The sequence below is a fragment of the Pygocentrus nattereri genome, chromosome 3, assembly GCF_015220715.1.
Source record: "Pygocentrus nattereri isolate fPygNat1 chromosome 3, fPygNat1.pri, whole genome shotgun sequence".
Classification (NCBI taxonomy): domain Eukaryota; kingdom Metazoa; phylum Chordata; class Actinopteri; order Characiformes; family Serrasalmidae; genus Pygocentrus; species Pygocentrus nattereri.
In genome coordinates, this window is record NC_051213.1 from 32,057,552 (window position 1) to 32,073,394 (window position 15,843).

Sequence of the window (15,843 nt, forward strand, 5' to 3'; positions counted from 1 at the left end):
ACTCAGGGCAACAGTGAAAACACTAAGAGATCATGTTTTACTGTGACCATATCAGGAAAGGGCCTGTATCCAGAGCTGAGAGAATCGTCTGTGTTAAGTGCCAAGTAGTTTTCCACAAACAGCTTATTAGTGGGTCCAGTGATTCTTTATACTCCTCTTTCAAATTTAAAGTGTAAATTAAGGCTTAAAACAACCTTATACTATCAACTTCACTGTATACACACATACTTGCTTGTCATATGCTTAAAGAACTCACTATGTCTGTGAATAAAATATTGTTGTGGTCAAGTGAAAACAGTGTAACTGCATTTTGTCAGGGTTTTTTCTATGTGATAATGCCAGCTGACTAAAAACAGTGTGAACATTTCATTTTAAATAGATTTATAGAAGTGGTTAATATTTCCTTGAATAAAATTTCCTTTATGAATATTAATATTAAGAACATTCATATATTTTTACTGTATCCTTATTTTTACCGTCTCAGAGGCTTTGCTATGACACCAACAAACAATCTCTTTATTTGATAACAATAATGCAAACAAAGTAGGCCTTTTATTCTATTATAACTGATATTGATTACTCTTTCTTGCATTTTCACCACCATATAACTGTGTATACTGTCTAACACAATTTTAATCAGGAAGAAAACACTTAGATTCACTGAACTTTTCAATTTGAGCAAAAATGAACACATTTCGATTGGTTCAGTACTGTGCAGAAGTCAGAGACCACATTTCATTTATTTAATTTCCAGTCAATTTTTTTTTTTTTTTTTACATGTCCACTCTTTTCCTTTTCAGGAGACTTACTCTCAGTTTTTCATAGAAATCTGCAGGGATATTTTTCCACACCTCCGAAGTTCAGTCATTGGTTGGTTGCATTTTCTGTTTCTGACCATCCAAACAAACTCACTGATTTGGATGGTCAGTCCATTATTCTGAAAACAAAAACAGCTTCTTTGTTGGATTTGCAAATGTTCCTCTTTTTTGTCCATTTACATTTCTCAGTAATGGCTTCTTGAGAGCTACACTTTTTTTTCATACTCATAGTGTTGAGCTGTCTGGATGGACAGAAACACCTGTGGATGGTTTCAGATCGGAAGCAGGAGTGGAACTTGATTTTCTTCTCTCTCTCAAATATGAAAGCTGTTTATCTGATGGAGACAATTTTTGGAATTCTTGATTTTTCACTTATTTCCTTTGACTTTCCTTGTCCAAATGCAAGAGTATCGTTTTAGGTCTAAGTTCCTAATAAATAAGCACTTACGGCCCTACGTGACCGCTTATAGGAACTGCTCTCAGTGTACCGTCAATGAATAAATAACATTATATACATATTGTACGGTGTGGGATCAACATTTCCCTGTGGCTCTTATCTATAATTCCTAAAAAATGTCCTAACATGGTAAGTTCTTGTCAACAGTCCTAGCATTGACATTCTTCATCATCCCATAAACTATCATTTAATATGAGAGTCTAAATCATGAATACAGCTGTAAAAAGTGTAGCTACCAATCAATAGGCCTTCAGTAGTTTTAAAATCAACTGAGAATGAATGAGAACGAAAGCAGTGACTCAGTGATTAGAAAGTCTTATAGGTAGTGAATGCCACTAAAAGGCAGCAAAATCAGAACAAAAGCCCATCAGCACTACACACTTTGTGTGGTACAATGGCATAATGAGATGGTGGTCACACAAGTGCTAATCCTTCTTCATACTAATGTCTGATGAAGTAACACTGCCTTTCACTCCCCTGTGCTAACCACTCAGCCGCGTATTGGCTAATACATGTTCAGCCAGCATTTGTTTACCTTCTGACGAATAGTCTAGCCTCACACTGGATCCCACTTTGCAAAAATATAGTCACATGACTGCTAGTTAACTACGGAGTGCTCAGGGAATGTTTTCTAACTTCACCAGACTTTTTGGTGACACCATCTTTTTGTTACAGAAATCATATAATAAAATATTGTTCCTTGTATATAATATGGAATCATATATTATTTTGGGCAGACTACATTAGGCTGCTTACACACTTCTTTTCTATTTATAGCATAATCCTGATTGCAGCTTCTCAGTTTATGGGTAATCCCCCAATAGATATGGCAAAATCTTAGTGTTTGGGTGCTTCAACAGCAATGTATGGCTGATATGACTCATTGCTTAAACACTCAGTTGTGTTTTTAGTTTTAGAATTTGTTTTATAAAGAAGACAAACTCAACTTCATGCATCATGCATTATTGCATTACTTTAGCCATCCTGTCAGCATGCAGAACTAGTTTAAATTGGGCGAGACATGTCAAGATAAAACTGAGAATAACAAGCGCAGTGCATGTTTGGATCTGCTAAGCAGAGCCTTTTAGTTTCAGATTTCTTCTGCAGGCAGAGCACAACTACAAGACACCAAGGAACAATGAGCTAGTGACATTAATACTAGCTTAAAAGGTCATTTATATGAAAAAGAGTGTTGACAGGGGGAGATGAAAAAAAGAATACAGTTAGAAAAGTCAATGATCATTCATTCAACCAATATGCACCAATTATTGTTTGTTATTTGGCCATGACATAATTACTTATTCTATTCAGGATCATTTTTAGACCAAGAAGCACTGCTGTACATTCATATTATGTTGGCAGCATGAGCTTTACCTGTAAATATACATTACTGCTTGTGCCCAGGCATTTATAAAGACATTGTGCAGTAAAATGTACTTTTAGAGTTTGTGTGAACTTCATTTTAGAAAATCAACGTGTCATTTGACTAAAAACCTTTGCATGAGACTGTATGTTTTAAATACTAAGTATTCTTTTTTTTTAAGTTAGGTGGACTCACACCCTGTAGTCCTGCCCTAGCCCAGCCCAACCCAATCCATCCCTATACATAAACACAGCATGTGGAGTGTAGGGCATTTCACTCCTCCACACTCTCACTCCTCCAGCATGCTCTCACTGCTCTCTCTCTGTGTGACTGCTGCTCTGCTGCTGCCTCTCTGCTGTGGTAAGTACTGCATCTCTTTTTTTTTTTGGTCTCGCATCTTTTGTAAGGTTTCACCCCACTTCTCTAACTCATATTTTAGGCTGGAGAAACTGAAGGGAAATTGTCAACAAAAGTGATACACTAAAAAGGTGCTCAAAGACTGCAAATTAGTAATTAGTTCCTTTCTTTAAAATTACACATATACGTTCCTGAGATTTCAAACATGCAATTAGAAGAATGAGGCCTAGAGCCTTTTAATTTCCCAGCCAATTGTGTGTCAGCTTGAAAAGTTCAAGTTTCAAGCTCAGTTTTAGTCTGTTGGCACAGGAGCCAACAGGGGAAAATCCATGTATCCAGTTTTCCTAAATTTTCCTGAACAGCCACTATTTCACCATTCGTGATGAACACTCATCCTTCTCAAAAGTAATTTTCTGGTTTCTAAGGCTGGGGTTCTTACTAAACAGCTTGCAAAGTGGCTTGTGACATTATCTCCAAAAGATAAGAATCATTTGAAAAGCTTCAGCTCTCTCACCACGCAGTGGAGCTCTCAGTGTCGAACAGCTTCACCTGAAGAACACTCACAAGCTAAATGCTGCTCTCACAGAACTCCATTATAACTTTCAGATTAGCATTTTTCTATTAAAAAGCTTAGAAACGTAATTATAAGATTGGACTTGGAACAGAGTCAAAGGCAATAGTGCTGCATTACTAATAAAGCCAAAAACTATGAATGCTGTCATTTTTATTCACCATTTCACACCACATCCACTCATATAGGACTACTCTTGTCCTCCTTGTGATGAAACATGCAGTTTCCTTAAGTACCAACAGTATGTCCAGGAAAGTGCATTGTGACATGACAGTTTATCATATTAGCGACAAAATATCTCACTCTGTCAACCTCAATCCATATTTATTTTGTGGGAGTTGCTTTAGTTACTGAAAGGATCTGTCTTATTCTGCAGACACTTTACCATCTACAAACAAAAGCTCCACAAAGAGACACGATTCTGGGAAACACTTTTGCCTGCAGGCACTTCTCTGCTGTATTAGCTTTCCTTTCTAGATGAGTTCTGTTTTTTGCATCCTGGAGTTGAGTACATTGTGCTGTGTGAGGTGAATAGTAGAATACTGCAAATACACATCAAGAGATTCAGAAGGTGGTAACAGACATTGTCTTCAGAATGGTATAAAGGACAAACATTGGATAACTCTGGTAGAATAATCACTCTCATAGTATTCTGTTCTGCAAAATTGACTGAGTTACTAAGCAACAAAAACTGTACAGTGTCTAGTAAATGCAGCATATGCAATATCACTTTTTTCTTTTTAGATAGGGGGTCTGATGCTGAAACTGAGCAATTTTCAAATGATGCTATACACACACACACACACACACACACACACACACACACACACGTGAGTGCAACCCCTCACATTTCTGCAAATATTTTATTATATCTTTTCCTGGGATGACACTATAGAAATGAAACTTTGAACAAAGTAGTCTGTGTACAGCTTATATAGCAGCACAGATTTACTGTCCTCTGAAAATACAACACACAGCCATTAATGTCTAAATAGCTGCCAACACAAGTGAGTCCACCTCACAGTGAACATGTCCAAATTGTGCTTAAAGTGTCAATATTTTGTGTGACCACCTTTATTATGTAGCACTGCTTTAACTCTCTTGACCATGGAATTCATCAGAGCTCTCATGCAGGTCCAGACCATGAAACTACCACAGCCATACTTGACTGTAGGCAAGAGACAGTTGTCTTCGTACTTCTCACCAGGGCTTCACCACACGTGCTGGACACTGAGCCAAACAAGTTTATCTTGGACTCTTCAGACTACAGGACATGGTTCCAGTAATCTATATTCTTGGACTGCTTGTCTTCAGCAAACTGTTTGTGGGCTTGTGTGTCAGCCTCAGAAGAGGCTTCCTTCTGGGAAGACAGCCATGCAGATTGATGCTTTGTACGGCATATGGCCTGAGCACTGACAGGCTGACCTCCCACTTCTTCAACCTCTGCAGCATTATAGATACAATATCTAGTATGAGAGAATTGTACCCATAACACCAAATTTAACAGCCCTGCTTCTCATTCACACCTGGAACCTTGTAACTCTAACGAGTCACATGACACCTGGAAGGGACAACGACACAACTTGGAGCACAATTTGGACATGTTCACTGTGAGGTGGACTCACTTGTGTTGGCAGCTATTTAGACATTCATGGCTGTGTGTTGTATTTTCAGAGAATAGTAAATCTGTATTGCTATACAAACTGCACACTTACTAAGTTATAGTACATCTATAGCGTCATCCCTTGAAAAGATATAATAAAATATTTGCTTGTTTTTGAGATACTGTATATATGCAATTTATGCAAACTCTTATCTAAAAGAAGGGCCCTTTAAAATATTAGTAAGACATTATGCTCAAAGCCCTCAAATGCTCTACCCTACAAAAAGAAATAACATCACATCACACAATGTGAAGGAGTGCCAATTCAGACTTGATATGTTACAGGTTTGGATCTGAATTATTAGTTTTTTCTCCTCCTATGTCTGATCGAGCATTTTTTCTCCTGATATCTGTCTGATACCGATATCAGGTACTAAATTGGTGCCATCTATTGTCTAGTCAAGATAATGAATGATGTGTCTGAGTTACAATTCACAGTATGAGTACTGTTCATGCTGTGGCGTGTTTGACAGATTAAGAAATATCACCTCCATCATCAGGTTACCTGGCATTTGGAGGGACTTTTCTATCCAATTACTATGTATGCTCTCTTTAAAGACATGCAAAAAATACAATACAAATTATCTTTAACATTCAAGCTTATTTCAAGTAAAGCAAAGCTGCTGATAACTGTGGAGCCAGGCTCAGATCATTCCAAGTTTTACAAGCACTGTTCATAAAAGTAGAGGATGCCCATGTGGTGCTATAAACCTCATGTAACCTAACATATCATGAAACATTCCCTGACCACCCAAAAAGGTAGCCAAATAGGGCCCCACCAAACACCTGTGGGGGTGATTGAATGGATCTGTAACTGAAAGTCATGCACTTTTAATAAAACACATACCAAAGAATTCTCTGGCATAACAACAGTTCATAGTAGAACAACATTTGGTTCCCCACAGCAGTGGTTCTCAAACCAGTCCAGACAGTAAACACTTTTGATCTATCCCTGTGTGTTGAGATTTGGAGCACAAATATTGGGTGGGTCCCTGAGCACCAATTTGAGAACCATTGCTCTAAAAACCTTTCAGTAGTTCTTTAGAAGAATATTACAGTGCTCCTGAGCAGTTCAACCTTCTAAGAATTGGCTCTAACCCTGTTGATGCCACAGCCATCACAAGCATTTATTAGCTGATGTAACAGAATTGCCCATTAATGTTCTCCTCCAAGCATGTTGAGCTGTCCATAGTTGTCTCGCTTTTTTGCCTTTGCTGCAGTTTCACGGTGGTAAATGTAAATCACGTTCTCCAAACATGAAGAAAAAGTTCATTTCACAAAATTCTGGTGTGCTATGCAGAGTCATCCCAGTAACATCCCAAAACGGACTCATCTTTGTTTTTGGATTACACTGCCCAGCATTACTGACCACCTCACAATAAAGTCCATCCAGAGTACTGATTTTAACTCAAATTTAAAAAGCATACCAAAACGGATGGTAAACAAAAACAGCATGTATAACATACATACATCTGTACATATGCAATAGAACAATTCCTGAATGCAATGTTAAGTTTGATACATTGTCAAATGAAGAGGAACAGTGTGGATTTTGCTAACTGTTGGCATACTGTAAAAAATGCTACGTCGTGGGACTTTGGTTGGTTGACAATATGAATGTCTTAATGCAAACTGCTTATAAATCATAGTGCAAATTAACATAGACATGTATTTTGGGATAATTTAAGATTATTATTTGCTGAACGATCAACATCTGCATCAGCTGAGTGAGTAAACAAACAAACAAACAATCAAACAAATAAATTAATTAAAATAAAGGCAGGAAGGTTTTAAAAGGGCCTGGGGGTTGCTTTATGCGCCTCAAAGGAAATTAGAAACATTAAGAGAAGATGTATATGATCTTTTTCTTGTTATCCAAAGAGCAAGCAGACATTTTCTACATTTATATTTAGGTGCAATTTTAATAAACTCATTCAGTGTGTCCAAATGTAAAAAAACTATAAAGAAACAGAAGAATATCAAATAAAGTGTTTCATCCTCAATGTTTAAGGCATTCAACTGAGTGATAATAAATGTGCAGCTCATGGAGGTGGATGCCTGCTGCTGATATTTACAAAGTTTCTTAAGATCGCTGTGAGAACAATGAACACTACAAATATGCACATGTGGAGATACATCTGAGTCATTCCACAGTGAAAAGATCATGCCTAAGGGAATCACAATAGGGGAATTACAAAAAGAAAACACAGGAGACTGCAGCGATGATTTGCGCCACTAATTAAAAAATGAAAAGAAAAATATCAAAGCTGCCAGGAGAACACTCTCACTATATATGAGCTGTATCAAGCAAGGCTGAACAATGTCCCAAAATCCTGTCTATACCTGTTCTGTATGGGCAAAGCAGTGAAGTGCCAGGTCCAGGTACAAGAACCTGAACTGCTGCTTTTTTACATTATCTGTGCTCCATCATGTCTCAGTCTGTTCGAGATGAATGACATCATAAAAGAATGACTTCACCAAGTATTCACTTCCAATTTTGTCCTTTTTGTGTGATCTCCTTGTCTTCAATTCACATATCCTGAGCCAAGTTTCCATACCTTTCACCTCAGTTAGTGGTTTCACCTCTAACACAACCTTTTTCTCAACACATGATGCTTCCAGCATTTTAGCCAAATTTATCAGCAATAAAAAAACTGTGAACTTCTCAGAGTTAGTTCTTTCATTCTTAGAGATGTCCGTACAAGAAGTAATTCAAAAATATTTTTTGAAAAGGACATTTTATATTTTTGTAATATCAGTGACAATCACTTGAAACAAGATCTATTATCAAACAATTTTAACATAAGACATATGTTATCATTTAAACTAAAAAAGACAAAAATATAAGCATATTGATCTTTCAGATAAAACGAATTTGTGAAGCTTTTCATGCACAAAGCATTACAACAAAATTCAAATGAAAAAGTAGTATGTAAAATGGAAATTTGTTCTTATGCTTGAATTTCAATTTCCCACTCATATGCAATTTTGGGCTCAAAACTAAAGACACTACCTATGTTTTAGGTACTACCTGTCTTTTTGATATGCTAACATTGAAATGTCATTTACACAGAGATTTAGATGATTAAATTAAAATGTATTTCCAGAACTGCATATTTATGCTTAATGTAATTGTGTAGTAATTGTGTCAAAATGATAATTAAAATGCGGTTCATCTTATCTGCATTTTCACTCTCTAATAATGCATTTAAATTGCATTATCAAAGAGCACACCAAGCTAGAAAGAGGGCAAAATTCAAATGTAAAACATCTCCTTTTCCTCTTTGAAATGGCCTGTCACTCATGCCATCAGGGTAGGACCAACAACACGACCAGCAGAAAAGGCTTTTTCGGTAAACATGGTGACTGATTCAGTGTTAGAAAATGGAGCGAAACAGAGCAATATGTCCAATAGTGATGACTACTATGTATTCATACATGATTCATGAAGAATCTTTAATTGAAGCATCTTCATGAATTTTCTGTTTTAATTCACCAAAAATGTACTCAGAAAATGATTTTGTTGTAATTGCACTGGCACACACAGACATATGTAAACAGAATGAGTACAGCGGACAAAAGCGTGTAATTCCAAAGAGGAGAGGAGCCGTTTTCCTTTCAACAGATGAGTTTTGCCCTCTTTCTAACATGGTGTTCTCTTTGATAATGCCATTCAAATGCAGTACTAGAGAGTGCAAATGCATATAAGATAAATTAAGCATAAATATGCAGTTCTGGAAATACACTGTAATTTAAACAGACCTAGTTATAAAGCATCTAAATCTCTGTGTAATGAAATGTATACACTAGTGTACCAAAAGCGGTAAAACTGAATCAGAATTTTCATTCTGAGCCCAAAATTGCATGAGTGCGAAATTTTAATTTGAATATAAGAATAAATTTCCATTTTACATGTTACATTATAGCTTTAATTTTGACACTGAAATTCTTATGATGAGCTACTTTTCATGGCTTTTACCATTGCAGTGGTAGAATGACCCAAAACCAGATATAGCTTAATTTAAAAATGAAAAATAGAAGCTTAGGTATTCACTGCCCTCCCACAAACCCCAAGGTGACAGGTGATCGTGCTGCTTTCCAATTATCAGTTGAAACACTTCCACTGAGGCACATTACTCAGAAATGACATCTTTTATTTAGAAAACATAAAAAACAATACAGCCTTCCTGCATAAACTCCTTTCCTAATAGCCCAGTAGTTTACTTTAGGGACCCATGAACGAATAACCAGATGAGATTTTAGCTCTATCGTATGAGAATGTTGGATTCTTCAGTGTAACACTGCAGCCGGGGATAAATCAAATTCGCCCAATGAGAATGTGCTGGATCCACTCAGACATCTTAGTGCTCAGACTGTATTTGTTGGAATAGTGTTTGCTCTGTGAACACTTTATTTGGAGGCTTATCTTTAATTTACAGCATGGTGCAACAGTCCACTCTATTAACACCCTTCATTTATTTCATTTCCAGTCAGAAAGACCATTCATATCAGAAAAAAGCATGTGTTTAATGTGTCCACTCTATAACCTGCCATTATTTTCAGGAGACATGCTTTCAGTTTTTCAGAGAAATCTGCAGGGATATTCCACATTTCCGACGTTAAGGCTTAGAAGTTGGTTGCATTTTCTTACTATCCAAATAATCTCAACTCCATATTTAACCACGCCATAAAACATTACTCCAATCTCAAAAGTCCAATTGTTGAAGTTCTAGTGCAAAATTCCTTCTTTTTTTTCTGTTGCCTTTTCTCAGTAACAGCTACACATCCTTCAGACTCAGTGTTGAGTCGTCTTCTCACAGTGGAGGGATGGACAGGAACATATGTGGATTGTCTCTGCTTTTTTCTTCCTCCTCCTCTGTATAGTTTTTTTTTTCTCTCCCCTGTCCTCCTACTCATGCTATGTGAAGCGACCTTGGGTTTGTGAAAGGAGCTATATAAATGTAATTTATTATTATTAATCATTATTATTATCTGATGCAAGAGTAGAGTTTGATTTTCTCCTTTCTCTCAAAGTTGAAAGCTTTAAGAGCTGTTTATCTGAAACGGGACAGTGTTGGTAGTCTTACATGGTTGATGGAAGTCCCATTTTCTTGGAATTTTTAAATCCAGGTTTGGAATCTCAAGTGAATTTTCTCCTATTTAATCCTGTCAGAAATATCTTCTCTGTACGAGGAAGAAATTTGTAAGGCAGCTGAGGTGTGTTTGGGTAGCTGCTTGTGTGAAAGTTACTGTCTATTTAAAGGGGTACAATGTCAAAGACTTAAGAGCAGCTTTTGTTGGGAGGACACACTGGATGGACATGCTGTAACTGGATGAATTGAAGATTGGAAAGATGGAAGAGTTAAAGTGGCAGAGGGTGCACAAAAGTTAAGAGTGGACAAATTAAACACGGGCAGATTTGCTCTACTAAGTAGCCGTTGAGGATTGTGTGTAATTTTCTATGAAATGTACATTTCCTGCTTTTTTCTAGCACTGAAAAACATGGTACATGGAATGTTACATTTCCAATTAAAAGCCTCTTTCAAACAAGAATAAGAGAGCCTATGATGATTGCATATTAAACTCTCCACTTTATTAAGACCTTCTTAGCATTTGTGTTTTATGTCCTGCCAGGTACCAAAATTCATCCTCAATATGATGGAGTGACACAAATTCCAGATTATGCAGATTACACCTTTGACTATGACGGTATGTTATGATGAATACATCTAAAAATACAATATTTTAACCAATTTTAACCAAATGTTTACCTAAAGTTAGCACAAGTTCTTTGATTGTCATTTCAGGTAATTCAACATTCAGTTATGAGATGTATGAAATTCTCAGTCAAGGAAAAGAAACAGCACCTGGCAGTAACGTGAACAAGGTAAAGAAGACGTGTGTAGATCGTAAATGCATCAGATATAAAATGTATAGTACTGTGTAAAATGCTTCAACAGCACTTCTGCACAGTACTGCATTTAATCTCTGAGGCAATTGCAGACTACAGACACAGTTACACACACTGTCTTCTTCTTCTTCTTCTTTCGACTGCTCCCTTTAGGTGTCGCCACAGCGGATCATCTGCCTCCATCTTGCCCTATCCATTGCTTCTTCTACTTTCACACCAACCATCTCCATGTCCACCGTCACTACATCCATAAACCTTCTCTGAGGTCTACCTCTTCTCCTTCTACCCGGCAGCGCCATCTCCAACATTCTTTGCCCAGTATATCCACTATTCCTCCTCAACACATGTCCAAACCATCTCAACCTGGCCTCTCTGGCTTTATCTCCAAACTGCTCCACCTTCTCTGTCCCTCTGATCTGCTCATTTCTAATCTTGTCCATCCTTGTCACTCCCAACAAAAATCTCAGCATCTTCATCTCCACCACCTCCAGCTCAGCCTCCTGTCTTTTAGACAGAGCCACAGTCTCCAAACCATACATCATAGCAGGACACACTACTGTCTTTTAAACCTTCCCTTTCACTCTTGCTGCTATCCTTCTGTCACACATCAGCCCTGACATCCGTCTCCACCCACTCCATCCTGCCTGCACCCTCTTCTTCACCTCTTTTCTACACACACTGTGTCTGATAGTACATTATGATGAAATATACTTGGGACTTGACAATGTACAATAAATATAAAACTTTCACACTGTGCCACTGTAGAAACTGACAAATTCCTAACATAAAAAGACTACAGCTAACTTCCCAGCACATGATGAATATTTTAATGAACTTGACAGACTATTATTAGCAGAACACAAAACGTCCAAGAACAACTGAAAATGCTCAACAGTGCTACTTTTAGAATTAACAGACACACTTTTCTTGACCAGCTGGCTTCAAAAACAGCACATGGATTCTATGCTGTACTACTGGGACTGACAGTACAACAGTTCTGCCTACAAATATGAATGGGGCTGCACAACAAAGGTGGGTTAGATGACCATGCGTGTATATATATATATATATATATATATATATATATATATAAAATCGCTATTGTCGGAATTAAACCTGGTATCTCTAAAATGGAAACTTGGAGATGCGAAAAAAACAACTGTACTTCTAAAGAAAGTAAATGAAACCAGAGTTTTCTCCAGGTAAGTTTGGGCCGTTTCTTTTGGTCTATTTGTCATGAAATTTACATACAACATAAAGAGCAACAGGCACTTTCAAATTCTGTCAAAAACTGAAAAATGGCAAAAATGGAGATACAAGGTTTTGTTCAGACAGCAACGATACACACACACACACACACACACACACACACACACACACACACACACACACACACACACACACACACACACACACACACGTATAGTTGCTTTTGGAACAAAACCTCTTATCTCCAAAATGGTAACTTTACAGAAGGGAAAACAATCCTAACTTTTAATGGAAGTCAATGTAAAAAGATTTTTTCCTAAAATCTGTTTTCCTAACCTTGTTTAACGTATCCTTTAATAGTATATAATACTAGGGGTGCAACGATTATTCGACTCAGTCAACTAAAATCGATGACCAAATTAGTTGGCAACTGATTAGTTGGTGATGCCATTACGCATCTTTCTCATGCTCACTAGGAATGTTTTGACATTACCACTTACTCGAGAGTTAACAACAGCGTGATGACAGCCTAAAAATCCTCATAAGTGTGGAGCTAAACTCAGAAAAAAGGTTGCCAGTTGTGCTGTGTGTAAGCGGACCTTACCTGGCCATGGATACACAACCTCCATGCTGGAGCTTTTGGAGAGGAAACCCATTGGTCCACTGAATGAAAAAGGCTCTCTGTAAGATATACCGCATCCCAAACCGCATACGAGCCCACTAAATAGTGTGTAAAAACAGCACATATACCATGTAATGTATACAAAGTGCACGTTCTCTGGTATCGTTAATGGATACCAGTTAATTTAAACAGAACAAGTTCGCCACTTTCTTATCTGCTCTGCTGTTAAAGGAGAGAGAGCCTCCTGCAGGAGCACAGAGAGATACTGACTTTACTCCGTTTCAGTGAAGATCTATTATTGTAGAATTTAGTTGCAGCAAAGTGCAGACAGACGGCAGTGCACAGACTGCACTGTTTAAAATTAGTTTAAATTTTAGTTTGATTTCTTTGTTTTCTTTATTAAAGGAAAACTGAATTCGTTTTGTTATATTTTATTGCATATATTTACTTTGCACATCCTCGGTTTTACATTTTTTTAATTTAAAAATTAAAAATTTTTAATTATTCTTTTATCTTTTGCATTGGTAATAAAAATAACAACAGTGAATTTTTGAATAAGTTATTAATTTTTATTGTCTTCATTGTTAATTAGCAAATGCATAAAACAACCTCAAGCTAAATTTAAAAGCTAATAGATATGTAAGTCATTTTGTAATGATTTATATGCTTTATAATGATTTATAATAATCGATTATTCGTTTCAGTAATCGATAGATTATTAGACTATCAAATTAGTCATTTGTTACAGCCCTATATAATACACATAATAAATAGATCATTTTTTTATTACTGTCTCATAATTTATCTAATAAGAATTTCCAACACCCTGTAAAGGGTAACTGAACTTTTCAAATTATGCAAAAAAAAGTTATAAGAAAAAAAAAGTGACACAACTTGGGGTTTTGTATATATCTATAAAACATATAACATACAGTACCTTAAACTTTTTGCATTTTCATCATTTCTACCATTTTCTCCCTAAATTATTTATAGGATCTGAAGCCACAGCGAGAGACCAGTCTAGATGTCCAGGCAATTTACCAGAGGATGCACCATTTCCTTCCTTCTTAATCTTCATATTATACATAAGGTTATTTTTTACTTGTACATAAATATTCAACACAATTGCATCAACTCAAAGAGTATATCAGCCCCCTGAAACCTGAAGCTGCAATCTTTCTATTTTTCACTGACACCATGAGCTGGCTTTCTGCAAATGGATTAAGCCTAGTCCTCTTTATATAGGTTCCATGCTGAATGGAGATTCTCCATGGTAAGGAAAATGTAGTCCAGGTTACGGCTAATGGGGTCAATTTCCAGGGACTTTACTGTAACACTTCACTGGGCTAGGACCGGGTTCAAGACAACTGACAGATACCTACATATACATTTTTTACTTTCTTGGGTGAAACTGACTAAAGCACCCTTTATGATAACTGCTGCTTGTTGGAATAGGCTTTTATGAATGTTAATGTAGATTTAGGTCAGCTGTCATAAAAGGCTTATGCAGGTGTCTTGTCTTACAAATGCTGCCCTTCAGTAAAGTGTTACTAATATTGTAGTCAGCTATGGCACTGTAATGGCCTTAAGTATTCATTTCTTTAAGAAATGCACCCAATAACACCTAAAACAAGAGATGGAAAAAAAAACTAGGCCAAGAAACTGCTGTCTTCAGGTGATAGGAAACAAGATTACTCAACTCATGCACATTTCATTTCAACAGGCCATTTTTCAAAGCCTACTGCAGAATTATATGAACTACTTTTTTTTAAAGATGATTTCCATTAAATACACTGAGTCATTAATGTATATGATCCTTTCTCACCTACAAGAGCCTCTACTTTGTGATAAACTGTCTCTGGTCTTCATTGGACACAAACGATGTAAACATGTTTAAAACATTACAATAAATGGTTCAACACATTTGGGAAAAGGTCATTTAGTTCCTGAAGTGATTTCCCAACATTTTTCCAATGTTGTTTATAAAAAAAAAAAATAAAAAATCAGAATAATTCAGGTTTTCATTTCATTTTAAATGAGAATTGGAGTTACAGTAGGCAGGAGAGGAATGTGATTGTTCTCATGTAAACAATTCTGAGATTACACAAAAAATATCTCTGTGTTTTATATTTACATTACATGTATGGCATTTCCAAAAGTCCAGAGACCACTATTTATTTGTTATTCTGTTTTCTTGAGATATTTTTGCAGAGATTATATATATATATATATATATATATATATATATATATATATATATATATATATATATATATATATATATATATATGTATATATATATATAGATAGATAGATCTGTGACACTGGGGTGTTTAAATACTCCAGCAGCACTGCAGTTTCTGATCCACTCAGACCAGCGCAACACACACTAACACACCACCACCACGTCAGTGTTACTGCAGTGCTGAGAATGGCCTACAGTCTGTAACTGCAGAACTACAAAGTGCACCTATACACTGTGTGCACAATTATTAGGCAAGTCTTATATTTGAGGATTATTTTTATTAATGACCAACTTCAGTGCTCTCGGTTAATCCAAAATGTTAATAAACCTCAAACATGAATGTTTAAGAAAAATAAAGTGAAGTTTTCTTTTTCTTAGGAGAATATCTATATGTGCACATTTGCTGGGCAACTATAATGGTGCAGAATTATTACGCAACTAAATGAAAAACACACGTTATCTCATCTCCATCCATCAATCCATCCATCCATCCATCCATCCACTTTCTAAGCTGCTTCTCCATCAGTATTTTCCTCAAAACTTTCCAATGAACATTTCTGAGAAATAAAAAAAAAAAAAAATCAGTGACCAATATAGCCACCCTTCTTTTCAATAACAGTGATAAGC

The 15,843-nt window shown here is 36.4% G+C and overlaps 1 long non-coding RNA gene across 1 annotated transcript; it reads left to right on the forward strand.

Annotated features, from left to right (window-relative positions):
- The first annotated feature begins 2,957 nt into the window (after positions 1-2,957).
- Positions 2,958-14,904, forward strand: LOC108432740. The gene is made up of 5 exons (XR_001858247.2): positions 2,958-2,998; positions 10,864-10,938; positions 11,037-11,116; positions 12,076-12,172; positions 13,965-14,904. It is a non-coding gene; the product is annotated as an uncharacterized LOC108432740 (long non-coding RNA).
- Positions 14,905-15,843: the final 939 nt, after the last annotated feature.